Below are 1132 nucleotides of genomic sequence, written 5' to 3'. Positions count from 1 at the left end.
AAAAATGAGACAGATTCTTATCTCCCATTTCCTTAGCCAGTTCAAAAATAGAGTCATGTGATTGGTCCTGAAAAGATGAGTCAACCAGAAGTGGTGACCCATTAAGCACCAATGCTAAAAGTAAGGAAGAAATCTTCTTCTTAAATTTGGTGTTATTTCGAGGAATTCATCATGAAATTTCTGCATGAGTTCAAACTTGACGATTAAAGTTTCTTCACATTGTTGTATGTGCATTCTTTTCTAAATTTTAGAAAGTGCGGTTTTTCTTTGTTCAAGTAAATGGGAAATCATCTAAACCAATTTTTGCAATCAAATGGGCCCAAACTGGGGCAAAATTTTTATTTGCAAAATTTTGCAAAATAAGCCCACACAGGGGCAAATATTTTTGTAGTCCAATTGAGGATTTCGTCCAAGAATCAAAATAATGCATTTTTCAAATCAGTCACGCTCATTTGAGTGCACGTAAGCCCTGTGCAGGTATTCACAGTTGAAGTCGACGAAAAGCATCTGGCGATGTAGAAGGCCGATGCCGAAGAAAGAGAAGAAAGAAGGGAAAAGGGCCCTACACTGGGGCAAATTATTTTTGGAAAAAGATTCTCTCGAAAAATCAGAAAAATTCAAAAGTCAAACATCAAGTTCAAATTCTTGTTTCTTGAAAAAAATCAAAATTGATTTCTTGTGGGCGAAGCTTCAATGCCCGCCGCGCACCCTTCCATTCCCTACTCTTGACAACTATATTTGATTCTACCATCGTTAGCATCGAGTTTATCTCACTAACGTGTGCGTTTCATCCTACCGCCATTAGCATCGAGTCTATCTCACTAACGTGCGTGTTTCATTCTATCGTCGTTAGCATCGAGTCTATCTCACTAACGTGCGTGTTTCATTCTACCGTCGTTAGCATCGAGTCTATCTCACTAACGTGCGCGTTTCATCCTACCGCCGTTAGCATCGAGTCTATCTCACTAACGTGCGCGTTTTCATCCTACCGCCGTTAGCATCGAGCCTATCTCACTAATGTGCGTGTTTTCATCCCACCAACACTCCATCTCACTTCAATTCATCCAATTTTAAATTTCTGTCCGGGTCTATCCCAATTTTACATTTCTGTCCGGGTCTATCCCGTGGGTCT

The sequence above is a fragment of the Coffea eugenioides genome, chromosome 8 (assembly GCF_003713205.1).
Source record: "Coffea eugenioides isolate CCC68of chromosome 8, Ceug_1.0, whole genome shotgun sequence".
NCBI lineage: Eukaryota > Viridiplantae > Streptophyta > Magnoliopsida > Gentianales > Rubiaceae > Coffea > Coffea eugenioides.
The sequence above is the reverse complement of the archived record's forward strand: the minus strand, read 5'-3'. Positions refer to the sequence as shown.